We start from the raw sequence: 27,244 nt of genomic DNA, 5'->3' as shown, positions 1-27,244 counted from the left end.
CATTAAAGCCGGGGCTTTATGGACCCCGGGAGACTATGGAAATCTGCAAGGGGAGGCTGAGGTCCTCAAGGAAATGAAAGCAAAAAGCACTGATGAGGAGCTTGCAATAACACCTGTGCCTCTTTGCAACAGCCCCTAACTCAGCATTCTCAAAGAGAAGCAAATATCAGGAAGAGAGCAAGTGATGGCAATATACAGGGAAAAAGGTTATTTGAAAAGCATTGGTTACCTTCTCACCTGCAGGCAAGAGTTCCGGTGAATGGGCTACAGAAGTGCCAAAGCCCCAGCTGAGAGCCATCCCACTGCACCGCTGAAGCCAGCAATTTCTCCACGCTCTCTGTGGATGCTGAATTCCACCTCGTGTTGGACACAGCCAGCAGCACGCCTGGATTTGCTAAGCATCATCCGAAGTGCCGGCACGGCAGGGCAAGGACAGCACACGGCAGAGGAACGCGTAGCAAAGAGGAACAGAATTCACATTTGCATCCCTAATCACCAGGATTCCATGGGCGGTGTGCCCCTACCACTCGTCTGTCAGGAAAATTATTTACCAGCATTTCTGGTTCTTGGAACGTACGACTGCAGATGACGCCACTGTCTCAGCTCCCAACCTGACTCACCGGTAAATAACCACCACTGAAACCCATACTTGGGCAGAACGGCCAGGAAATGCTTCACATTTTGGCCCCTTCTCCCACCTCCTCCACACGGATGCAGCAGCTCCCTGCAATTTGAAAGAAGGTGTGATGGCAGCGTGAGTGCCTGAGCGTTTTCAGTGCAACCCTTCTGCTGCAAACAGCAGGAGCAGAACTGGGCACTGAGCAAAGCGTATGCAAGCAGCTCGTCAAGGAAGTAAAAACAACAGAGAAACTCTTCTCGCTTGTTGTCAGCCAAGCAGCGGGTTTGGGGTTTTGTGTTCATCTTTTGAAAGTTTACCAGAAACAGATCTAACTCGCCCTGAATTATTGACAAGTGGTTACACAACTTACATCAGCGCTACAAAATGATTTCAGTGGTGAACGGGGGAAAAAGAAAACAGCCTCTAACTGAAAGCACCGAGTACTCCTCACTGAGGGTTTAACTCTTTTCAAATTTTCCCCTTTCAAAGAAGGATCAAAAGCACCAAAACAAACACAAAGGCGCTTCTAAGCAGGTTTATTTGTTATTTCTTGAAGATAAAAGGATGCCTCTCCAGGTGTCCTGCTGCGCCACATCTTCCAGCAAAGCTGTTGCACAGAGCAAGGGGAGGGGAGGCATCCTGAAGGCCCTGTGCTCCCCTTCCATACATCCTCACCCCTTCCAACAGAGCCCAGAACCTCCGAGTGACAAGAGAAAAGCTCCCCCATCTGCTCTGCCCTTGTGAAGCCCCAGCTGGAGTTCTGCATCCAGGCCTGGGGCTTCTACTCCAGGAGAGATGCAGAGCTGTTGGAGCAGGCCCACAGGAGGGCTGCAAGGATGATCAAAGAGCTGGAGCACCTCTCCTATGAAGACAGGCTGAGGGAGCTGGGCTTGTTCAGCTTGAAGAAGAGAAGGCTGCGAGGAGACCTCACTGCGGCCTTCCAGGACCTGAAGGGAGCTTGTGAGCAGGAAGGGGACTGATATTTTACATGGTCTGATAGAGATAGGACAAGTGGAGATTCAGATTAGATGTTAGGAGCAAATTCTTCACCCAGAGGGCGGTGAGGCCTCAGCACTGCTGCCCAGAGCTGTGGGTGCCCCATCCCTTGAGGTGCTCAAGACCACGGATGGACCATGGGCAGCCTGAGCTGGTGGGGGGTACCCAGCCCAAGGCAGGGGAGTCAGAACTGGATGATCTTTAAGGTCCCTTCCAACCCAAGCCATTCTGTGATTCTCTGGTCTTTTCCTTAGACTTTTCCATGCTGAGCTCCACATGATCCAACCAATCACTGGGTAACCCTGGAACAGGAGCAAAGCAGAATTTCTAACAGAGAGAACTGGTCCCATACCAAAGAGGTGCCCTTGAGAGTGTCAGTGACGTAGCTAACAGCACCAACAAAGAGCTACCAGAATAGCTGAAACAATGGGAGAAAATAAATCGGTACCGCTTTATAACCTTCTATCCACAGGAAGGGCTTGTGCAGCAAATACTGCATTAGGCAAAGAACAGCAAATCGTTAAGCCCTGAAAACGCACAGGCTCACTTGAGTGTGGTTTTCAATTAAATGATACATCATCTTTGTTGCCCAGGAAGCAGAGATTCCTTGAGGGCAGCAGAGAACCCAGCAGACTAAAAAGCCATTAAGATGCCCGGCATCATTTCCCGTCCCTGCTGGATGCTGACTGTGATCCCATTCAGCCCGTGCACCAGTGTGTTTCAGCCTACAGAGGGGAGGGGAATCAACTCTTTGAAAGAGGGGAATCAACTCTTTGAAAGAGTTGGTATGTGTAGGACGAGGGGAAATGGTTTTAAGTTGAGGGAGGGGAGATTTAGGTTGGGCATTAGGGGGAAATTCTTTATCCAGAGGGTGGTGAGGTACTGGAACAGCTGCCCAGAGAGGTTGTGGATGCCCCGTCCTTGGAGGTGTTCAAGGCCAGGTTGGATGGGGCCCTGGGCAGCCTGGTTTAGCATTAAACGTGGAGGTTGGTGGCCCTGCATGTGGCAGGGGGTTGGAGATTCATGATCCTTGAGGTCCCTTCCAACCCTGGCCATTCTGTGATTCTGTGTCTCCAGCCCATCCCCTCAGCACTGCCAGCCCTATCTGCATGAGGGACCATGAGTTGAGCTTCACACACCACCAAGAAGGATATATATTTGTATGGAGGCTGCAGTGATGCACAGGTCACGGTGAGCTGATGGCTGCAGAAGCGGCTCCAGCATGGGGTGATGCTCCCATTGCAGCACTGCGTGCAAAAGGGACCCTGGCTGGGACTTCGTGACATCAGTGGTGACAGCAACACGATGGCGACATTGCAGACCTAGACAGGGGCTCTGCAGCAGGTGTGTGAGTATAGCCAAAGAACTACCTGGGTCTGAGCAAAAACTGTACGATGACAAACCCCTTACTTAGACATGAGGCACTGGCACGGGTTGCCCAGAGAGGTGATGGTGCCCCATCCCTGCAGACACCCAGTATCAGGTTGGATGGGGCTCTGAGCACTGATGGAGCTGTGGGTGTCCCTGTTTGCTGCAGACAGTGGGACCAGATGGCCTTTAAAGGTCCCTTTCAAGTCAAATGATTCTATGATTGTAAGTTTAAATGTTTTCTTTGTACCTCTTCCATGAGGTAAGCGTCCCAAAGACTTCCTGTGTAAATACAGCATCTAACCACTGGGTGCTGGAATTGGATGATCATTAAGGTCCCTCCCAACCCAAGCCATCCTATCACTTACAAGTGAAAACAAGAGAACCTGACAGCATTTTAGGATTTTAAGAAAGGAACAGAAAAAGCACTCAGATGTGAAACCACAATGAGCTCCCATAACAGCACCATTGTCCCTTCACTTCTTACAGAGGAGCCAAAGTCACCAGCAGACACCTCAAATCCCATGAGCTCCTTCCTGAAAGCTTTTGTCTGCAGCACTGCTCAGACACCTCTGCAACAGGTACCACTAACAGCCAGCAACAGGGACAAACCTGGGAGCTGCTCTTTCCACAGGGCTGCAAACATCTCTGTTTCCATCAGCAAGGCTCAAACAACATCCCTCTCTGAACCTACCCAGAAAGGAGAGTGCTGTTGCTGCTGGCTCTGCCATCACCCTCCAGTTCCCAATGGTAACCAGAGGCTGCTTCTCCTGCAAACATCCCACCAGAGAGATGCTTTGTGAAGTGTTGCAACGCTTGAAAACCTTGTTAACAGCAGGAAATCTACTTAAAGTGGAATGAATATGATCATTAAGGAATAAAGAGGGAGTTTCAACACGGCAAAGACCTAGGGCTAGGGCGGGGAGGCAGTGGCTCCACTAGCATATTTACAGTTTTACATCTCAAAGTCCCATCTCAGGATAATGGGAAAGGGAACTCCAGCAGATCAAACTAACTTAATACAAAGCCAAAATGTCCATTTGCTAGAGGAAAGAATGAAATTTAACACTGTAGGTAGGGGAAAAAAGAGAAAAGGCAACAGATGGGAGGTGCCAGGTGGGATGAAGGCTGTGCTCCCCGCACAAATAATTCCGGGGGCTACTTTGTCAGCCCCTAAATTAGGGGAAATCCAGAGCACCTCAATTACAATCCACCTGGAGCCCTTCCTCCCCACAGCACACCCCACAAACGGGAATTTAGCCTTTCCCCTGGCTGGGCTGCAGCTGCTATGCTGATGCTCAGAGCTGTCTCAGCTCAAGCACGCGTTGTCTGTTCTCAGTGTTTGGGGATATAGCTGGGGGAAAAAAGGGAAAAAAGCAGAGGCAACCCACCCCTACAAACCGAGCTGCAAGGTCACCCTGCCACAGGCTGGATCTGCTCAGGTGCTGGAGAGAAAAATAAAGAAATCTCAAGAGCAGCAGGAGCTCCAGATTTTGTTTGCTTGCGATATGGCTGCCCCACTTCCAATCCAAAAGTACCTGTTATGTACAGAGGGAAAGGTGAGCTTTTTGTGGTAAAAAATCCTGAATTCACCTGTTTGTTAATCAGACGAGTTCACCAGCATAGCTTAATCATTAACCAGAAGCAGTGCTCCTAGTGTTGGCTCCTCCATGTTTAAGAGTGTGGGGACTGATGGTGACAATGTGTGACACCAACACGATGCCACTGTCACAGCCAAGCCTAATTCCTGCCACTGTCCCACCCCATGGAGGCAGAGTCAAGCACAGGACCGCTTTCTGCTTTCCACTGCTCTCCAGCCAAACTCAGGTCCCACTCCAAAGCAATAGCAGCTCACTCAGAGGAGAATTACGGTACCAGCACTATAAAAGTCCATCAGATATAAGCAGCCATAGTGATGCATGTCATTTCTGCACTAGTTAGAGCCGACTGCCCGGTGCAATTCACAGGATTCCCACTCCTGGTCTACAGGAGCAAGCACTCCCAGCTGTGCAGGGGAGAAGCTGTGGACCCACAGCCATACAGCAACTGCAGCCAGCCCAGCCTCTAACTGCCTCTTGCTTTTACCATTCTGTTCATTTCTAAATATATTCTACTGTCTTTCCAAATTACCGTTCCATTACAACAATTTTCCTTGAAGATATTGCTGGCTGTGGGCAAACCACAGGAGTGTTCAGGTTGTTACGTGCATCAACTAGTTAAGTGCCACGAGGACGCTGAGCGCACACTTCTTGCTCTCCAAGTTGCATTAATCCTCACTGTAACACACTCTGATCTCCCAGGTTTGGGGCTTATAGAATCCTCAAGTTCTGGACTCAGTTCACCTGATCAGAAGCCATGAGCACCACAAGCCACCTCGCAATGTAACCCTTGCACACCTCTTCAGCACAAACCCTCCGCGTACCACTCTGTCACCACAGCAATTAGCTATTCCATTTTGCAAAACATATTGAGAAAGCGCAGTTGATTAGGGCAGTAATTGCATCTTTATGAGCTTTTAAAGCAACTCTCATAGCCAAGAACGCAAGCTAGACTGACTGCACATCTCATGTATGGAAAATAACCCAGGGAAAGCCAAGGACAGAGAGAAACGGTGACTTTTGCTTTCAGCATTGTCAGTAATTAATTCCACATGAAGAGGTGCTCCAGCACAAGCCACCCCCGTGACGAGTTGAAACCATTTTTTGCCAGAGGAAAGAAAGAAACAAAGACCTGGAACCTTACCTCTATCTTCCAGAGGTGAAAGATGGTTCATGGGAAAAACTGGGCTCTTCAGGTGATTAAACAGCAAACCAACAGGGTCCTACGGCTTCAGCACACGCGGGCATCGGCCGGCCATGGGCAGTCTTCACATGAACTCTTCTGACAGGGGCCCAGCACCGATTCCCGAATCCTGCCAAGGAAAAGACAGTTTGTCTGCATCATCTCTCAAGGAACTGACAAGGTGCAATTTTAAGTGGGAAAACAGCAGAGTTAAGGTCAACTACTAATTTGCAGCAGCGTCGCTAATGGCTCGTTGACCTCAACGCTGTAAACTGTGAAGGGTTTTCATTATTATTATTATTTCTTTGTAAAAGAATTCATCAAGGTTCCTCACCCTGCAAGTTACTGGGGGAAATAAAATAAATGAGAGCTGAGCACTCTGTATCCATCATTCTCCCCTCCCTCTTTGCCAACACCACTCCTAAGGAGTAACGATTACCCTCCAGAAAAACACACGCATCTCGGAGCGAGACAGCATCTATGCAACGAGGAGATAAAAACGACTACCACAAAATTACAGTTTGGTGTTTACAGGCAGACCACCACCGAACTCATAAAACACAGAGATAATGAGATCGCTCGGTGCCTCACAAAGGCGCGGATAAATGGTAAATTGCTGCTGTTACTAAGCTTTGAGCTAGATCCGGATCAAGGGGATTTCTCAAGTCCCTCCTCTTCCGCAGACCTGCGGCATCGCCTTCGATAGCGACGCAGCCTCCGAACCTGAGACGAGCATAAATAATTATTTCCCTCCCGAAGCACACGTGCCATGAAGAGGTATCAAGATGTCCATCTGCTTCTGCTATCCTCTCTCCTGTGAGCCCCACCAGTCTGTGCCTTGTTCCTCTCCATCCGAACGCTGGTTATTTCAACACAGCCGTGCTACTTGGCTGAAAAGTAAAACTGTACTCTTCGTATTACTAAGTACTGCCTGGATTCTCATGAAAAGTCATTTAAAAACGACTACAGAGATGAGCTTTAGAAAATGGTTTCCAAGCCCCTCCATGCATTGCAGGTTCTACAGCCAAGCTCGCTCCTTGCACAGCCATCGATGAGACACAAGTCACAGTAGTGCCCTGCAACTTTTCTTGGAAGCATCCACTAAGATGCAATCAATCTTCATTAAGGCTGAAAGAGCTGGGCCTGTCCAGCCTGAAGAAGAGAAGGCCGCGGGGTGACTCCATTGCAAACTTCCAGTACCTAAAGGGAGCCTGCAAACAGTCAACTCTTTAAAAGGGCAGATAATGGAAGGACAAGGGGAAATGGTTTGAAGTTGAAGGAGGGAAGATTTAGGTTGGATGTCAGGGGGAAGTTCTTTACTATGAGAGTAGTGAGGTGCTGGAACAGCTGCCCAGAGAGGCTGTGGATGCCCTGTCCATCCCTGGAGGTGTTCAAGGCCAGACTGGATGGGGCCCTGGGCAGCCTGGTCTGGTATTGGATATGGAGGTTGGCAGCCCTGCATGCATCAAGGGAGTTGGAGCTTCATGATCCTTGAGGTCCCTTCCAACCCAAGCCATTCTATGGTTCTATGATTAGTAACCTCAGACACCTCGGAGCCAATAGGAAACTCAAGTGCATAACTGTAGGGACCCTCTGCAGTCCAGAAGCAGTAGGTCCACATGTTCCCGATGGAGATATCCCATGGGCACACGGCCCCATGGACCATGGACATGCAGACCCTACAGGAGATGCTGTCCCAATGGAGATGCCCATGGTCAATCCATCGTAAAAGCTGGCAGAAAACTCTTCTTTTTTTTTTTGTGGCCTTTTTTTATGACACACAGCTCAGCTTGCAGGACGGACAGACAAGCTGTGAGGCCAGGTGTGGGACTGGAAGAGGCAGCAGGCAGATCAGGTTTGGTCCCCGAGGAACCACCACTTTCAGAGTCTGCATTAGTGTGATAAATTACTTCCAAGGTATGGCTTTTTTCTTTCTCTCTCACAGGGTTACAGCATTACTAGGATAAATTTAGGGCTCCAAATACGAGCACCTAAAGTGAGATGAGGAGAGAACAGTCGCTGCCTCAGACCCATTCCTCTCTTGCTATTACAAAAGAAATTACACGGATGCAGTCATTAGAATGCCATCCGTCATTAGCAACACAAGACTACTATATGTCACTCAGTGCAATTCAATCATGAAAAATCTAGGAGGCAAAAGGAGGGAGGACAAAGCCACAGGGAGGGGATGTCCGCTGAAACACCCAGCCCTGCACACACATGCACGGCAATGGGCTCAAAAATGGCATCCACACTGCCATATGGCTCTGGTTCCCAGTCTAAAAGCTGGATAAAACCCACAGGAAACAATCTTGGAGTTCCTAAATAAGATACGTGGCTCAGCTCACCAATGAGATATGGTCCAGAAGAGGAAGGGAGCATTTTAATGGCAGACACAGGGATTCTGATGAAAGCCAGAAGTCAGCAGTGGACATAGTGGAATCATTTGTAACAACTAGATCTCTCATTAAGGCAAAACTTAAACCAACACCCTCCATCCTCAGCATGGTGGGAGGCCTTTTTCACCACCCTTAGGATAAACAGATGGGCTGATTCAACGGAGGGAGCACTAAAATACAAAAAACCATGAATACATATGGAAATACTGAGAATGCCTTTCTAGATCCCTAAAGCGAGGTGTGTGGCTGGGGGAAGATCAGGCTCCTACTGATAAGAAGGGAGATTGTTCCTGTCTTATACCCACCTCAAGCTGCCTTTGATGAAACTGAAAGCAACTATCAGATTAGTATAGAGAGATATATGTGAGAGACTCAATTGTTCCCATATTAAAATGTACCGAAAATGAAATGGCACAAAACAGCAAGAGAAGGAAGAACCACAGCACTGGTGGGTTTGAGTGTATCAAGTTATACAGCTTATCCAGGAGCAACAAATTTCAACAGTGGCTGAATTTGAGCAGCTACCAACAGTATTACAGGAACAGCAGAAGAATGCAATGAATATTGCTGTTTGTTAATTAAGAAAGAAAGCAGATGGTATAGTCAAGCCACAGGATGATATAGAAACATCTTCTCCAAGTGGCATTTCAGGCAGATGTGAAACAACAGCTAACAGAGCTGGTCATTTTAAGTTGGGAGATCTTCGTAGAATCCTCAGAGTTGAAAGGGACCCTTCAAGGCCATCTGGTCCAACCTCCTTGCAATGAACAGAGACACCAACAGCTTCATCAGCACTCAGCCCCATCCAGCCTGACCTTGGCTGTCTGCAGAGACGGGGCATCCACCACCACTCTGGGCAGCCTGTATCCCAGGGTCTTTGATGATCAGAGTTGCATAAGAAATCCTCTGAACCAGTCAACCACTGCTCAGCAAGAGTTAATTTGAAGATTTGAGAACACAAAGACACGCTGTTGTACCAAGATTTTAAACACCAGGAGGACGACCAGGCAACAAGGAGCATTCAGTGCAGCTCACATCACAAGGAAGACGATGGATGCGCTGCTATAAACTCTGATTAGGAATCACAGGAAGCAAATAACTGATGTTTATCAACACAGATCAGTTCGGTGCGTTTTTATCAGGACTGCAAGACTGCCTGCAAACCCTAACAGCTCTGATGCAACGTACTTGGAGTTCTGTAAATCATTTAACTTTGCAAAGTACCATTTCCAAAGTAACTGGAATTGCATTACGTAACACGGAATACATTAAATAGATTAATAATTGGCCAAGTAACAAGTCATAAAATAGAACCAGATCATCATTAATCAGGTGCTCGGGCTGAAATCCCAGAGGAATCAGCCCTTGTGCCCTACATTACTCACGTTCCCGCAGGCCAGGAGCAAAAGCCACTGCATCTCCAATTCACACTGGCTCCTACAGCTGCAAGTAAAGGACACAACATCTGCATCCTTCACCAAAGCGACTGACTTGTTGGACTGGATGATCTTGAAGGTCTTTTCCAACCTTGGTGATTCTGTGACTACAAACAAAGGCGTTGCACATCTTTATCATGATGTACAAACTTGCAGTTAGGGCCAGATCCCCCCTCTCCAAGCCAGATGAGCTGTAGCAGAGAAAGGATGCAAGGGTAGCTCCATGCTAGCAGCTGCTTGCTTGGTGCAAGAATGAGGGAGCAGCAACTGAAAGTAGCAGGTGGCAAGTCCAAACCCAAACAAGAGGCAACAGTTTCCTCACACATGACCCAGCACCGCCGTGCAGCTCCCTGCCAAAGGATGCTGTGCACGCCGCAAGTGTGTGAGAGTACAGGGAGGACTGATGAGGCACAGAGCAAAGATCCACCGGCGGGGAGCAGCGGGATGGAAATCATCTCCGGCTGAGAGAGTCCTGGAGGTGTTAAATGATCGGGGGCCGGAGAGCTGGGGAAGTGTCAGACAGCTCTCACGTCCCTGTGGAGGCTGCACTTTTGGAAAGAGGCTATCTGTTAATGCAGAGCTGCTATTTGCTGCAGAGCAAACATCTTGCAAAGAAGTAACTTTGGGGACAAACCACTGTGACGGTGGAGAAGTGAGTGCATACAGCTCCCCAGTGCAGCTCCCTTTGGCAACAGCACACAAAGCCCTAGCAAAGCAGTGGCACACAGTGAGGCACTGGCACAGGTCACTCTGAGAGTAGTGGATGTCCCTGCAGACAGACAAGGTCAGGCTGGATCGAGCACGGATGGAGCTGTGCATCCCTGTTCAGTGCAGGAGTTGGACCACACATGGGTGCCTTCCAACTCAACCAATTCCATGATGCCACAATTCTGTGCTGTTGGACCAATGTGAATGCCTCCTTTTAGGGGTATTTAGGACGCTCAGGCAGCAGCCTGAAGGCAATGCTAATTCCCACTGTTTTCCCCGTGAACATACTCACTTTCAGGTGCCCTTTAAATTGGATTTTCTTCACAACACATAAATGCTTTTATGCATCTGGAAAGCCTCTTTTTCTCCTTATCTAATTTTTCATGTGCCACTGCCTGATTTATACCCAATACCAAATAAGTATTGCAGGAGATGGAGAGAAAAACCATTTTGCAAGAGGGCTGAATCCATTTGCCAGTTAACTGTCACAAATTAAAAGGTCAGAAAAACAATGGCTGTATTTGGAAAGAATAATTTTACACAACTAAGGCGGCAACAACAACAACAAAAAATATATTAACTTTGTTCCAGTAAAGTGAGCTGTCTTATCTGCCCATGAGGAAGTTTAATAAACAGCTTTCTGTACTTGTAAGGTTTTTGAACGCGTGCCAGGCTGCGCAGGGATCTCGCTTGCCCTAGCTGCAACTGCAGGGCTTTAAATGAAAAGCAGAAAGTGTAAAATGTGTTTTAAAAGAAATCTGAAGAAGAAATGGATTGGCTTTGTTAGTTTAGCCAAATCAATAACGACGGGCAATGTTATTACTCAAGTTACATCTGCAGATTGCTCCTGCTGTTACAACCCAGACCCAGGAACTGATCTGATCCCAGAGAACCAGGCGCTCCCACGAACCCAGCACACGGCACAGCTCAAACCACCAGCCCTGCACAACTGGGGCTGGCTGCAGTGGAAGCTCTTTACTCAAAGGGCAGTGCTGCTGCCCACAGAGCTGTGAGTGCCCCCAGCCCCGGAGGAGCTCAGGGCCAGGCTGGATGGATCCCTGGGCAGCCCGAGCTGGTGGGAGCATGGAAAATCTTTCAGCAGAACTCCACACCACTTGTGTGCCCACGAATGCTCACCTTGCCATAAAGCTGCTGCACTGCTGCTTTTCTTCTTTCACCCGCCTCATCGCAACGCAAGGCTCAGAGCTCCCAGCTTTTATCTTCATGCAAATCACAGCTGTTTCGAACCAGCTCAAGATTTCACAGGTGTTGCAAACCTGCAACAGCATTTTGCTGGCCGAATTCACCCAGCTGGAAAGCTCCGAATCACAGAACCATGGAATATCCCAGGCTGGAAGGGTCATTGAGTCCAACCCCTGTCCTCACACATCACCTCTCAAACCCAAACCCTTTGCTGTGTCCCTGTGCTCCCGGAGCTCCAAAACTGGGGCTGTGCCCGCTGCCTCCAAGAGCTGCTCCATGCCCACTGCCCTCTGGGCAGAACCTTCCCCTAACCCCCACCTCACCCTCCAGCACACCCAGCAGCACTCCAGTATGCTCTTTAAACTGCAGAAATCTAGGCTAAGAAATTCCTCCAGCGCTCCAAACCCCAAAGTGCCGACTGTGAGGTGTCAGAGAGCGGCGCTGGAGCTGCCTGACCACTGTGCAATGCAGGAACTGCACTAATTACTGCAGAAAGCTGAGCTGGAGGCAGGCTGAAAGCAGAAGTGTGCCTGAAGGGGGGGGAAAGTCCCCCAACCAACAAAACCCAAAGCACGTTCCCATCCACGCAGCACCCAGCAGCCCTGGTGCCCATTCACTGCCTTTTGCTACTAACTGCCAAATTAGTCCACAGCTTGTTCCTGGTCCAAAGAACCACCAGATTTATGGCCAAGAACTCTCAAGTCATTAACTGCTTTAACTGCACACTTCATATTAGTTTTTAATAACTTCCTGATATAGATTAGATCAGACTTTCCTCCTCCCTCGCCGGCTGAATCAGCCCTGTGAGTTCAGCTATCACCCTGATTTTTGGAACAACTTCCACATTCCCAGAATATTCATTTTCTCTCATTAGGATGAAGCTGGTTGCCGGCCAAATAAGCGCAAATAATTATTTACACAGCTTAATACCCTTGCATTGCTCAGGCTCCTCTTCCTCCAAACCCAACAGCTATCTCAACAAGATCCTACTGTCATTTGCAAACTATTTTGTCACCGATGCCAAAGGGTGATAACTGCTTGCCTTCCTGATGTCAGCTCGTTGGAAACGCTGAAATTGCACCTCGTTTCCAGAGGGCTATACTTAGAGCTATCTCTAAGTAATCCAGCAGAGATGATCTCGTACAGAAGAGAATAACTGGTCTGAAGAGCTCTGCAAATGCTAATTCCATGTGCTGCGAAGAAGGCGCATGTTTGAAAGTGGAATTTAAGCTGTCACAGGTTCCCCGTTCCAACAAAACCAGCTGCTACCACACTTTAAAAAAGAATAAAAATCATTAATCAGAGTTCTCCTGCAAAGAACAACCTTCCTCCGAGCAACGTGGGCCTGACTTTTTGCTCTTTCCTATCTTTTTTTTTTCAAATCTTTCTATTCAATGGCAATGATTGCACATGGGGCTGCATGGGAACCACCGTGGCACAGCTATCACAGAACCACAGAATGGCCTGGGTTGAAAAGGACCGCAATGATCATCATGTTTCAACCCCCTGCTGCGTGCAGAGTTGCCAACCAGCAGACCAGGCTGCCCAGCTATACCCACAGTGATGCTCAGACACCAAGTGATGTTGGACACTGACCTCCTCTAATAGCAACAGCTGTGCATTGAATCACAAGTATGCATTGCTGTTCTTTAAACTGTTTACTTTCTTCCTACTCCCTCGAATTAAAACAAACTTAATAACAAACACCATGGGACAGATGTTCTTGCCTTGCTTTCTTCCACAACCAAATGTAATTGAAAAAATAATTTGGAATTTCATCACACATATTATTTCATGAGGGCCTAGGTCACGCTGCACAATGGGAAAAACATGGATACACAGACAAAGTGTTTTACAATAAGAGTAGTGAAGCTGTGGCACAGGTTGCCCAGATTGGTGGTGGATGTCCCTGCAGACAGCCACGGTCAGGCTGGATGGGCTCTAAGCACTGGTGGAGCTGTGGGTGTCCCTGTTCAGTGCAGGGAGTGGGACAAGGTGGCATTTACAAGTCCCCTCCAACTCCAATGTCTCTATGGTTCTGTGACTCTATACATGCCATGGGAGTAGTTTCCCAACAGGCATTCCCAGGTAGATCCCCTTCTCACATCATCTCCAGAGGGAGCAACGAAGCACAGAGGTGTCCTCAGCCAACACCAACAACGCAAACACATCGTTTGCACATTCAGCAACCTTCTGTGCATACAAAAAGATGTAACTCATACCAAACCAATGGCTTCATCCAGCAGAAGTCATGGTGGAAGCTATGTAAGCCCAACTGGAAGAGGCAAAGTGCTCTGAGACAGGGGAGGTTTAGGTTGGATGTTAGGAGGAAGTTTTTCCCCCAGAGGGTGGTGAGGCACTGGCACAGGTTGCCCAAGGAGGCTGTGGATGCCCCATCCCTGCAGGCATTCAAGGCCAGGCTGGATGTGGCTCTGGGCAGCCTGGGCTGCTCGTTGGTGACCTGCACACAGCAGGGGGTTGGAACTGGATGAGCATTGTGGGCCTTTGCAACCCAGGGCATTCTGTGATTCTATGAAGTGGACACATCTCTAAGGGATCAACATCCCTGTCCATGGCCTTATGATTTCTGATCTGTATCTCATCATCTTAATTGAATCCAAACTGTGGCAGAGCTCGTTATATCCAAAAGCAATTGAGAGGTTGCGAGAAAGCTGACTCAAAAGGCTTCACTAAAAAGCAAAGCCGACGAAATAATTCTAGGATGTTCTCTGACACTTCTTAAGTGTCGTGCCTTAATGATTCAATATATTGGGATGATGAAGGGGAAAAAAGAAATAAAGATGACTTTCAGTAACAACCGGCACTCCAAGATGCGAAAAGCTGCACGGCTCTCTGTGCCCCCATTACTCACATCTGAGATTATTATACAATGCAGATAGCTCAGATAAACAGACTGGGTATGAGCTCAGGAGCACCGTGCTGACTCTAATCCCTGACTGCCGATTAAATAACACAAAGCATATTAATACTACAGAAACAATTATGCTGGGATCGTAACGCCATATATTAAGGAATCGCACAATTCCACGCATGCAGAATGTAGGGATAGGGAGTTACGACTACAGAAAGTAAGTTCAGTAGTAAAGAGGTAATTGTCAGAATTCTAATGAGTTAAAAAATTAAAAAAATACAAAAAACAAGAAGCAAAACCTTCATCACTGCTAAGTTCCTACGCATTAAAACACAACAGTGTGCAAGCAATTTAAAATGCATGTTTACCCTTCTTAATTATTTCAGTACGGCACTTGGGGAAAAAAAAAAAAGCTGAGATTTTATCAAAAGCCAAATTACTTAAAGCTGTAAGAATGTTTCTAGAAGGCTTCCAGGTAAGGAATGAGGCTGAGAAGCAGCTCCTGCCTTGTGCTGTACCAGAGGCTGAGGGAGGGCACGGAGCCCAGGCTTTGCAGACAGGGTGCTCATCAGCCTGGTGCCTCGCTGCTGCTTTAGATTTAAAGGTTTATCTTTAATAAAGAGAACAGAGAACCTGTGTTTGTACAGAAGAGCTGTTGTTAAGTGGAAAGCTTCACACAGAATCACAGAATGGCTCGGGTTGGAAGGGACATTAAAGATCATGCAGCCCTCTGCTGTGGGCTGGGTGCCCCCACCAGCTCTGGCTGCCCAGGGCCCCATCCATGGCCTTAGGCACCCCCAGCTACTCTGGGCAACACATTCTATTATTCTATTATTTATTTAAGCTTTCTTATTAAAACAAACAAACAAACAAAATCAGCAATTTCAAGCTGCCGTAAGTTTATCTTCATTCACAATTTTGGCTCCGTCTGATTCCCAGCATCAACTGGGAATATTGGTCAGCATTTCAGCTTCGCTCTCTGACCAACCGTGCTGCAACAGTGAGCAGTGGGCTCCTGCAGGCAGCCCCAGCTGCTGACATCCTCTGTCAGACCACATCTGATCATCTCTCGTGCTTAAAGAAGGCAGATTCAGGTTGGATATAAAGAAAAAGCCTTTTACAGTGAGGGTGGTGAGGCGCTGGCACAGGTTTCCCAGAGATGTGGTTGAAGCCACATCCCTGGAGATTTTAAAGGCCAGGCTGGATCCAGCCCTGGGCAATCTGATCTAGCTGTGGTATCCCTGTTCATTGCAGGGGCGTTGGACTGGATGGCCTTCAGAGGTCCCTTCAAACTCTAAGCTGCATGGTGCTGAATGGGACCGTGCAAACAGAGAAAGCAGAGTTTCATCCACCACAGACCCAAAGCCAAGCTCCGTGCTGCCAATGCCCCTTTCAGAGAGCTCAGCTGAGGGCTTCCACCTGCAGCCAGCAGCACTGGGAGCTGCCCCGTTTCTGCGAAGTTCCCTGAGCACTGCAACCCATTTTGGGAACTAAAAGCAGACGGTAAACAAATCAAAGTGCACACAAACAGAAGGGTTATTTCAGCAGTTCCTGGGATACAACATCCCTCCTCATTATCCAGCAGAAATACACTGTTTTCAGAATCACAGCCCCAGCTCTGATCTGTTTATTGGTTTGCTGTAGTGGAGAATTTCCTCCTCCTTTTCCAGCAGCAACTCCTCAGTCACACACATTTGGCAGTTCCTGAGAAAATAATGAAGCACTAATAGGAGGGGTTGGAAGCAAGGAACAGCTTCACTGGGGGTGATGATACCAATAGGTTCTTCACTGGAGATGATGTTTGGGTGGCCCTGTGTGGAGCTTGGAGTTGAACTGGATGATCTGCGTGGGTCCCTTCCAACTCAGTATGATTCTATGGAGAAACTTCAGTACAGGTTGCATCTCCTGGAAAAACTCCTTGCTGCCTCCAACTGAGGGCAGAATTTGATATACTCTCTTCTGACAAGCAAACGGCACAGCTAGGGATTCACAAGTGTCACCTCCAATATCCATTCCAAGCCCACATAATGTACAGCCTCCACATCTCTGAGCCACCAGCTGAAGAGAGGGCTCTATGACTGCACACCCTCCTCCTAAAAGGTACTGAGCAGAAAAAGCAGTGCTGTGCAAACTGGGGATACTCAGGCAGAAGGCACAAGCATGGGGAAGGAAGGAGCACCCTGAGGTCTCTGACAATCCTGAATGTGGCTGGCAATTCCTCCATTCAACCCACAGTTTGATAGTCTGAAATTACAATCAGGAGGAGAGGGGAATGGCCAAAGCTGCACCAAGAGAGGTGCAGGTTGGATATTAGGAAACATTTCTTCTCCAAAAGAGCAGTGATGCAGTGGCACAGCTGCCCAGGCAGGTGGTGGGGTCACCAAACATGGAGGTGTTCCAGAACCGTGGGGATGTGGCACTGAGGGATGTGGGCAGTGGTAGGTGGATGGTTGGACTAGATGACCTTGGTGGTCTTTTCCAACTTTACTGATTCTATGATATGCTTTCAGACAACTAGAAAGAGAGCATTAAAAGTGCATTCTGACTAAAGCAGCCGTTATACTTTCTCTGTATATTGTTCCAAGAGTATTGATATTGTAGCAGGAGAGCACCGTGACTGCAGTTCACTGTGCAGAAACATTACAATTCTATCAAAACAAACAAACACGTGTCACATCCAGTAAGCCTGGAAGTAAGCACCATTCCTCGCCCCAGCAAGGCTTTTATCAGTCTGTGCAGCAGCAAAATGAATCAAAGCACATGCTTAAAAGAGAAGGGAGAAGGAAGGCATGGGAACCTAGGCAAGCTTGCACTTTCTTCAGCTTCTGCAGGTGCAAAATGAGAATTATCGACACCAACACCTTCCCTTCAGCACTGTGAGATTTGCTCGCTTCGCTTTGCAGAGCGGCAGTGTCTCCTACACAAACGACTTTGAAAAACTGTCACAGAGCTGGAAACGACAGGAATGCTAACAGATGGCTAATCAAAGGGTTAGCTGCTGCTCCTGCAGCCGGAGGAAAGAGATTTTTCTGCAGCAAAAATAAATCACGTGAATAATATCAACACCAGTGGCTGAAGTCGAAATGGTAGTCCTGTGCGATTTGGACTTCATATCTTTGCCTTCAACCTGCAAACCCAAGCATTCCTGATGTTCAGTGGCTGAGAACAACCCTTGTAACCAGTAGTCCTGCCAGCCAACTCATGGTCGCATTCTCAAAACGTAAGCAGGCACAGAGGAAGGCATCTGTGTTTCATTTCAGTGGGGAGACTTGCATTTATAGGCAGCCAAAGCTGCTGCAGGACTATCACACAACCAGAGCTGTGGGTTGGAGAAGCATTTGGGAGTTTACCCTTGTGAGGACCTATCTGGAGTACTGTGTCCAGGTCTGGGGCCCCAATACAAGAAAGACAGAGAGCTGCTGGAGAGGGTCCAGAGGAGACCCATGAAGATGATCAGGGGGATGGAGCACCTCCCCTACAAAGACAGGCTGAGGGAGCTGGGCTTGTTCAGCCTGGAGAAAAGAAGGCTGCGGGGTGACCTCAGTGCAGCCTGGCAGTACCTAAAGGGACCCTACAAACAGGAGGGGAATCAACTCTTTGAAAGGGCAGATAATGGAAGGACAAGGGGAAATGGCTTGAAGTTGAAGGAGGGAAGACTTAGGTTGGATATCAAGGGGAAGTTCTTTCTTATGGGAGTAGTGAGGTGCTGGAACAGCTGCCCAGAGAGGCTGTGGATGCCCCGTCCATCCCTGGAGGTGCTCAAGGCCAGGTTGGATGGGGCTCTGGGCAGCCCTGGTCTAGTATTGGACATGGAGGTTGGCAGCCCTGCATGCATCAGGGGAGTTGGAGCTTCATGATCCTTGAGGTCCCTTCTAACCCAAGCCATTCTGTGATTTGACTTTTATTTTTTAAACATGCAGAATGTCAATGGACAACTCTGATATCCTACCATCTGCCAGCAAGAGCTGTTAAGCACTGGACTGCACCAAGAGACACTGTTAAAATCAGCCTTTTGGAGATGAGCTTTATACATGAAATTTCCATGGTTACCTCCATGCAAGTTACTGAGGACTGGATGGGACTAAGCACTTATTTTTCCAAAGGCGTTTATAAGCATTTAAGAGATTTTTCCATTATTGCCTCTCAGTATTTCATACCATTAGCCACTGTTTTTCTGCTCATATACATTACATATTAAGTCTTCAGTAAAACTTAATTTTATACTTCTACAGTTTACACGAACTGTGTTAGAGAATGGGAGATATGGCAGATGTTTGTATAAAACATCAAGCTAATACTGACAGCTAGCAAAGTGATAGCATGAATTTGAGGCTGTGAGACAGAATCTTACTCTTTTAGTGGAAAAGATGGTCACTGGATGAAGATACTCCCAGATGTTACAAGTTGGGGCTGCCATCTGCATCAGCACACAAATGATACTCTGTTCTGGCCTCACCTGAAGCACTGGACACAATTTGGGCACCACAGCATAAGGATAGAAAGCTGTAAGAGAGCATCCCAAGGAGGGCTATGAAATGGTGAAGCATGTAGAAGCAACGGGTGGGAGGAGGAGCTGAGGTCCCTTGGTTTGTTGTGCCCGGAGCAGAGGAGGATGAGCAACACCTCTGAGATACATTTCAAAAGCCCTATCGAAAAAGAGAAATGTTATTTCACAGGGGATGCCAACACATGATGGAAGAGCAGAACTCAGATATCAGCCGCTCCATCAGTGCAAGACAAAACAGCAGTGTGACTTCCACACTGGAATTGTCCCATCCAGCAGCAAGCCCTGCCTTGCTTCACATGCCCAGAGCAGCCAAACCCTGATAGCTCCCATCCTCCTGCCCCTCTGGTACCCACACTGTGACCTTTCTCTCCCCTGTACTCTGCATTAAAAAAAATCCTCCCAGGTGTAAGGCAGGGCAGGCAACTAGTTCACCTGCAAGGTCTCAGTCCCACCCAACTGGGACTGTGGGTGTGCTGTACTGGAATTAAAAGACAGAAAATGAGTTACACGCCCCTGTTATTTGCAGTCTTATCTTCCTAAAAGTGCCAGAGGCACCCTAATCTCTGGGTTGGAGAGAATCATTTCTTAACACGGAAGGCCGAGTCACCCCAGCGCCGCGCAGCTGGGCACGTGCTACCCTGTGGATGTGGGGGGATCCCCCAGCCCCACTTGGGATGCTCACAGGGATGGCTGTGGGATCACCCAGTCCTCACACCCAAGGGTTCCTCGCCACTCGCCAGCAGCTTTGCACTACACCAGGGCACACAGCCAAGATGCATTAAAGACTACTGAAATCCCAAAGAGGCGCTCGGATAATTGCAAACCTGGGATGTTGCGATGAAGACATCATCTTGGTGACATGTGCCGTGACGTCCAAGGCAATCACACAGAGATGCCCGGCCCTGAACAGCTCCTTTGTCAGGTTCTCAAGCACAATGGGCAGATTAGTGGCATGCAGTGGAGCTGGAGGTTTCGACCACATCAATATTCCCTTATGTTAAAAAAGCTTTCCTTGGAGTTTGGAAGATCAAAGCTCATTTCCTCTAATGAGGAGACTGTGAAAATTGAGCCTCCCCACTTGAGTTGTTCCGTCCCTGGAGGTGTTCAAGGCCAGGTTGGATGGGGCTCTGGGCAGCCTGGGCTGGTATTAAATATGGAGGTTGATGTCCCTGCCTGTGGCAGGGGGTTGGAGCTGCACGGTCCTTGAGGTCCCTTCCAACCCTGGCCATTCTGTGATTCTATGATATCAGGACATATTTTTAAGAAGAAGATACAGATAAATGCTGATTATTAAAAAACAGCCTACAGAGCAGTAATACATGCAGACAAAAGGGCACTAGTCCAAATAAAAGACACTGCTAAATACTAGTGTATGCAAAACACACTTCAAGAAAAAAAAAAAGTTGGGTTCTTCCTTTCTTTTCTTTTTTTTTTTTCAGATCAATGCTAAACAAGAGCTCCTTGTGATCAAAACACCACAGGAATCTAAAAATACCTGGTCAGGGAAAACACCAACAAATACACAGATATTCCAAGGATGCTCCTCTGTTTGAAAGGATGCATTCACTTATTTTTTCTTCTTTTTCGTTCCTTAGAGGTTTTGTCACACAACTCAGTATCACCCATACAATGAGGTGTTTGCATGGGGGCACAATGTCAGCACATGCCAAAAGAAATTGCTTGAAAGCACCTGAGAGTCACTGAAATTGACTGGAAGCACTTCCTAAAAACGTTGGGTGCTGTCAGTGGTGTTGCAGCAAATGAGCTTTTCAGTCTTTGCATAGAATCATAGAATCCTTGGGAGTCAGAAGGGATTTTTAAAAGCCATCCGTCCCGCTCCCTGCACTGAACAGGGACACCCACAGCTCCCCCAGTGCTCACAGCCCCATCCAGCCTGACCTTGGCTCTCTACAGGGACATCCACTGCTCCTCTTGGTAACCTGTGCCAGTGTCTCACTGCTCTCACCGTAAAACTTTCTTAAAATGAGCAGATTAAAGGATAATAGTTGCAGTTATTTCCATGCAGAAATGCAGTGTTCAAGCTGACCTCTGGCAAGCTATCCAAACCACCAGAGAAAATCATCTCGGAGAAATTCCAGCATAAGGAATAAGAGCGAGGCTACCTGGTGGTCATCAATTGGAATCTACATTACAAAGCCACCAGAGGGTGAGCCAGGCAAACTACACCAATGCCCAGAAGCTACACTAAGCAAACACTACTTACTAAGAGCAAGGACTGGGATCCAACACCAGTTCTGCCTCAGCTATGGAGACAAGATGGGAACCAGCTCCAAAGGCTCCTCCTGCAGACTTCAGCCCCCCTGGATGTGGTCTGAGAAGCAGTGATTTTTTTTTTTTTCCTTTTTATTCTCAAAATAGGAAATAACAGACTAGGAGATAATGTTATCTTTCTCAATTTACTTAATAAAAAAGAGACTAAACCTCTTAACATAGCCCAGCTGCAATTTTATGCACGTGGAAGCTAGAAAAGGGCCCATGAAAACCTAATGAGGTTCAATAAGGCCAAGTGGAGGGTGCTGTATTTGGGTCGGAGCAATCCCAGGTATTTGTACAGACTGGAGGAAGATCTCCTGGAGAGCAGCCCTGCAGAGAAGGACTTGGGGGGTCCTGGTGGATGGGAAGCTGGACATGAGCCAGCAGTGGGCGCTTGCAGCCCAGAAGGCCAGCTGTGTTTTGGGCTGCATTAAAAAGGGGTGGCCAGCAGGGAGAGGAGGTGATCGTCCCCCTCTACTCGGCTCTTGTGGGGCCCCATCTGCAGCACTGCGTCCAGGCCTGGGGCCACCAGTACAGGAAGGATGTGGAGCTCATGGAGCGGGTCCAGAGGAGGGACTGAGATGATCAGAGGGCTGGAGCAGCTCTGCTGTGAGGAAACATTGAGGGAACTGGGCTTGTTTAGCTTGGAGAAGAGAAGGATCCAAGGAGACCTCATAGCAGCCTTCCAGTATTTGAAGGGAGCATAGAAATAGGAGGGGGAACGGCTGTTTGTGAGGGTGGATGGTGATAGGACAAGGGGAATGGTTTTAAACTGAGACAGGGGAGGTTTAGGTTGGATATGAGGAGGAAGTTTTTCACCCAGAGGGTGGTGAGGCACTGGCACAGGTTGCCCAAGGAGGCTGTGGATGCCCCATCCCTGCAGGCATTCAAGGCCAGGCTGGATGTGGCTCTGGGCAGCCTGGGCTGCTGGTTGGTGACCTGCACACAGCAGGGGGTTGGAACTGGATGAGCATTGTGGGCCTTTGCAACCCAGGCCATTCTATGATTCTACAATAAAAAGGAGGCATACAAATCTGATTCCCAAGGAAATACATGGCCTGGAACATGGGAAGCACAGGATGCAGGCCGTACAGTTTCACAGTCATGCATAGCCTGCAAATGGCAGCTCCCTACAAGCGCCTGGAACTTGTTAACTCTCCTTGCACATGTGACTGCAGCCAACAGCCCTGCTTTAGCCAACCGATGAAATGAAGAACATTTGCCCCAGGCTCAAATGGATGTTTCATTAATTATGTGAGAATTAAGCTGAGATCAAGCAAAGATAAAGACCTCTCTTGCAAGAGCAGAGGTCAAGAACTGAGAATTTGTTTAATTTCTTGGACAACAACAAACTGACATCAGCAAGAAGCGACATCCAACAAACGCATTCTTAAACACGGGCCTGAGATTTCTGTAACACTAATATTTGTGTATAGGCTGCCTCCATTGAAGCAACCCAATTAATGCTTCCCAGATTACGAACCTCCTCCACATGGGGAGAAATACTCAAGTTGGGTAACAGCGCCTTCCAAGCCATCCAATGGCCTTGGGCAACTCCAAGGATGGGGCACCCACAGCTCTCCGGGCAGCTTGTGCCTCACTGCCCTCAGCACATACAACTTCTAATTTGAACCACCTCCCCAAAATGAAGTACTTTTCCCCCAAAAGGTGCTGCTCTCCTGCCAAGCTGCTGAAACAGGCATCTCTCCCCCCCACAGAAATAGATGTATGATCTTTCAGGATATGAACCAAAACACAGTGAAAACTCCTCTTTCTTAGGCATTTTATATAATTTTCTTTCAAGAGGATTTTGTTGACCCCTGAGGTGCTCTCATGAATTACCAGCTGCAGGATGGTCACACATCTAAGTGGAAGACTCCATGCCACCATCCTACAAAGAGCAGCCTACAGCTTTCCAATCCTTAACACCAAGGGAGGCAGTGAGCCTGTAAGATGAGCCGGCTTGACCCCTAAAACAGTTCCAAGTTGTTTGCAAAACATTATTTTTTTCCATGGAAGAATTTGCCATTTTTTTCCCTCTGTTCACACAAGTGTAGATATGAATCCTTGTCATTTTAGGCTTTGAGCACAAGAAGTAATTTATGATTTTTTTAAACACAAAAATAAGGGTTCACGTCCCCCAGAGATGGAAGCGAGCTCCAGCCAAGAACTGGGGAAGCCAAGAAAAAAGAGGATTGGATGCAGTCACCTAAATTACTATATGGAAATGACATCTTTGAAAAATACTACGCTTCCAAACGTTCCAACGTGAAGTAGTTACATCATTTATCAGAACATGGGAATGCCTGGGACTTCCTACCTTAGCAGCTCCTTTCCCACAAAACCCGCAACAGATGCTGAAAATCATCCATCTCTTCCCAACTTCTTGCTGGGATCTCACTGCAGTGCCCTCACCTTTGAAAACACACGGAAAGAAACTCAACGCAGCTCAGTTGCTGCTGGTTTTTGGATGAAAAGGGCCTCCCTAACTGTTGGGCCTCTCCTCCAACTGGAACTACAGGTGATGTGCCTGGGGCGAGCGCCTGTTTCCATGACATGCCTGGCACTTGCTTGGGAACTCCAAAGTCAGAAGGCCAGAATGCCAAGCAGCACGTTGCTGTGGAGCCTGGCTGAGACAGAACCAATTCTCCAGGACAAATACACTGTGTAAACACCATAATGTAATCTACTTAGAAGCACTATTACCGATGATACAGAACTGCTGCAAATCTTCTAACACGATGATAAACGCGAGCACAAATCTTTGTTGAGTGCAAAGCAGAAGGACATGAGCAGAAGAGATCCTGCCCCCAAGTAGCTCCAAACGAACCAGAGCTCCTGGGGCATCCCAAATTGTCTCCAGACGTTGAACCCCTTGGAGATGCCGTTCCACCACCACGCTGGTTTTCCTGACGGCCTCTCCATCCACATCCTTGTTTCAGCCCTTTGGTGTCTTCTAACTAAATTTCTTCTTTTGCTCGGCATTAGAACTACAGTTTTGCTTTGTGTTTTATAAAGCAATATTAATATTTTACGATTGCATTCTTCTACATTCCAAACATATAAATAACTCCAGATTGCCAAGTGCTTCAGCCGCCAAGAATATGTTCTCTTTACCCTTTTCTGACTTCTGGTGTTGCAAGGGGGAAAAAAAAAACTATGAGAGCTATAATGAAAATGCAGCCTGACATCACTGTAATTCTAGGCTTGTTCAAAGACTTTACATCTTTAAAAGAATATGAAATCATCCTAGCAGGTCTGTTCATCAGAGCAGTAGGAATGCAGATGTAATGGAGCCGTACAAACCGAGCAGGCAAGACAAGAGGCTCTGCAGTGGGAATGCTGTGCTGAGACTGCTCACTAATTTCCCCTTCTGTTTCATTGAGATGCACTCCATGGTCAATGACATGCAGTTAGATCAGAGCACTGTGAGGCTGCTGGTGAAGGAGGGACCACAAGTGCTGCTACCACCCAGAGCTCACGCTATCACACATAGCATGGGAGGTAGGAGGAAAAGTCAGAAATGATACAAGGCCCAGCTATGAGGGTACACCCTGAGATTTTCCACATACACACTACCATGTTGAGATTTTCCTTTTCTCAAAGCCTCCTCCGCATATTTGTATTCTCCACATCCTATGTTGAATCAACCTTTCTTTAGATGGGAACCAAAAGCAACCCAGAAATCTCATCTCAACCCCAGTTCAGTGTTTCCATCCGTCCTCCTGCAATACCTGCAGTCACAGAATCACAGAATTGCCAGGGTTGGAAGGAACCTCAAGGATCACGAAGCTCCAACCCCATGCCACATGCAGGGCCACCAACCTCCACGTTTAATGCTAAACCAGGCTGCCCAGGGCCCCATCCAACCTGGCCTTGAACACCTCCAAGGACGGATGGGGCATCCACAGCCTCTCTGGGCAGCTGTTCCAGCACCTCACTGCTCTCATAGCAAAGAACTTCTGCCTGACATCCAACCTAAATCTTCCCTCCCTCAACTTCAAACCATTTCCCCTTGTCCTGCTGTTATCAACCCTTTCAGAGAGCTGATTCCCCTCCTGTTTGTAGGCTCCCTTTAGGTACTGAAAGGCTGCAATGAGGTCACCCCGCAGCCTTCTTTTCTCCAGGCTGAACAAGCCCAGCTCCCTCAGCCTGTCTTTGCAGGGGAGGTGCTCCAGCCCCCTGATCATCTTCATGGCTCTCCTCTGAACCCTCTCCAACAGCTCCCTGTCTTTTTTGTACTGGGGGCTCCAGACCTAAACGCAGTGCTCCAGATGGGGCCTCACAAGAGCAGAGTAGAGGGGGACAGTCACCTCCCTGTCCCTGCTGGCCACCCCTCTGCTGATGGAGCCCAGGATACCATTTGCAGTCAACACTGACCAACACCAGCAACCAATGCATTCCACTTAAAACTAAAAAAAAACAACAAGAAGTCAGGTAACCCCAAGGGCTAACAAGGCCAAAATCAGCTCTCTCAGGCACACTGCTTTCAGCTTCTCACCAGGCTGCTGTCTGTGGGGTTGGGGTTGCTCTGTGGTTTTAGACAGGGGTTGTTTCATGCTCTGTTGGGCCTGACCCTTCATGCTCATAGCTGGCCACCAAATCTTTCACCACAATACGCCCCATAGCAGGAGGCCATCAGAGCCTGATGCCACTGCTAATCAGCAGCTGAGGTCCCACCTCCAAATCATATCTGAATTATCCATCTAATAATGACCCAAGATGATCAGAGGGGCTGGAGCACCTCTCCTATGAAGAAAGGTCGAGGAAACTGGGCTTGTTTAGCGTGGAGAAGAGAAGGCTCCAAGGAGACCTCATTGTAGCCTTCCTAAACTTGAAGGGAGCATAGAAACAGGAAGGGGAAGAGCTGTTTACAAGGGTGGATGGTGATAGGACAAGGGGGAATGGTTTTAAAGTGAGACAGGGGAGGTTTAGGTTGGATGTTAGGAGGAAGTTTTTCCACATAGAAGGTGGTGAGGCACTGGAACAGGTTGCCCAAGGAGGCTGTGGATGCCCCATCCCTGCAGGCATTCAAGGCCAGGCTGGATGTGGCTCTGGGCAGCCTGGTCTGCTGGTTGGTGACCTGCACACAGCAGGGGGTTGGAACTGGATGAGCATTGTGGTTCCTTTTAAACCCAAGCCATTCTATGATCCTATGATTCTTTTCTATGATCTCTAAGCACTGACATTGCCCATGCCACACACAGAGGGACAGGCACACGTTGAGCCTCAGAAAGCAGAGCGCAGCAAAGAAAAGGGAACATACAACAAAACAATTTCACAAAAGAAAGGAATGTAACAGCTCGGGTTATCTGAGAAGAAAAATGCAATGCCCATCTACTTCTCGTATACCATGTTGTTACTGCTGCAAAAGCACGCAAATAAAAACCTCGTTCCAACGGAGCTACTGCTCAGGTCACACTTGCCAGTCAGCAGCAGATGGGAGAGGAAGGATGCTGTGAGGACACAGCTCGTGGAGCAGCATGGATGGATCTTCTCCTGCCCGTGCCAGAGGATTTTGTGTGGTTAATACAGGCGAATGTTACGGGTGCCAAATCCTCAGCGCAACAATGCGACCAAGATCCCTGAGTTTCAGTAAGATAAACCACATGAATTTCTCTCTGGGTGCATAATGAAAAGCAAATTTAACGTGCAGCCTTATGTTCAGAACTACTTGCTTCTGCCTTACTTATGTCAGATCTGCTCAGCTTGCAAGTCTCTATTTTTTTTTCCCCCTTAGCTGCCTGCACTGGGAAGTCACCTGGGAGTTAAATGTCAACACAGCTCACACTCTGGAACAGGGACTCTGCAATTAGAATATTTCATTACTGCACCGGGTGTATTAAACACATTTATGCACTACTCTTTTTTGGTGCTTTACTCTCTTTAACCGGTAATTTTGCTTTTGTTTCTTCTTATTGAAAGCCAGCATGGGTTGTGTTACCAGTTAATAAAATAGTTAAAACCTTGTTCTCCTAAAAAAGAGATCTCATGCGTTAACACAAAACAGAAGTGAGCTTATTGCTGGCAACTTAGCAAAGAAAAAGGATCTTTAGAGGGAAAGGCAGCAGCGAAACTGCA

At 47.9% G+C, this 27,244-nt stretch overlaps 1 protein-coding gene across 3 annotated transcripts in view; it reads right to left on the bottom strand.

The window, feature by feature from the left end:
* The window catches only part of NCOA1 (nuclear receptor coactivator 1), a 155,442-nt gene that overhangs the window by 101,912 nt on the left and 26,286 nt on the right, over nucleotides 1-27,244 (bottom strand). For all 3 annotated transcript variants that reach the window (XM_042887479.1, XM_042887481.1, XM_042887478.1), the window contains exon 2: nucleotides 5,726-5,894. The gene's annotated coding sequence lies outside the window, so the exon portion shown is untranslated. The remainder of the gene's footprint in view (nucleotides 1-5,725; nucleotides 5,895-27,244) is intronic.

Source organism: Lagopus leucura, unplaced genomic scaffold, assembly GCF_019238085.1.
Source record: "Lagopus leucura isolate 7727_CA_CO unplaced genomic scaffold, USGS_WTPT01 Super-Scaffold_100088, whole genome shotgun sequence".
NCBI classification, from domain to species: Eukaryota; Metazoa; Chordata; class Aves; order Galliformes; family Phasianidae; genus Lagopus; species Lagopus leucura.
This window is presented reverse-complemented; position numbering and strand designations above follow the sequence as displayed.